Genomic DNA, 395 nt, shown 5'->3' with positions numbered 1-395 from the left:
CTGTATAGCGACCAGGATTACTACATGTTTTTGTGAGGGTATTACCTACCCTAGGAGACACAGTGAGAACATGCAAACTCCACACCCTTTTGCCAACCCCACCTAGGGTATGGGCACTGATGACGCGGAGGAGAAGACACGCCCCCAGCACCCACAGTGTCCCCGGCGGGAATCGAACCCGGCTGTCATGGGGGTAGGTAATACCCTCACAAAAACATGTAGTAATCCTGGTCGCTATACCGCCTCCCCCATGACAGCCGGGTTCGATTCCCGCCACCAGAGCTACCGATTGCGCCACCGTGCCCCTCCTTAAGCCAAACATGTCGAGGTGAGTCAGAGATATTGTCGTTGCCTGACTCCACTGATACATGTATGTGTGCAAGTGTAAATACAGT

Source organism: Gymnoscopelus braueri (genome assembly GCF_963280865.1).
Source record: "Gymnoscopelus braueri genome assembly, chromosome: 16".
In the NCBI taxonomy this organism is placed as follows: Eukaryota; Metazoa; Chordata; class Actinopteri; order Myctophiformes; family Myctophidae; genus Gymnoscopelus; species Gymnoscopelus braueri.
Note: the sequence above shows the minus strand (reverse complement) of the source record.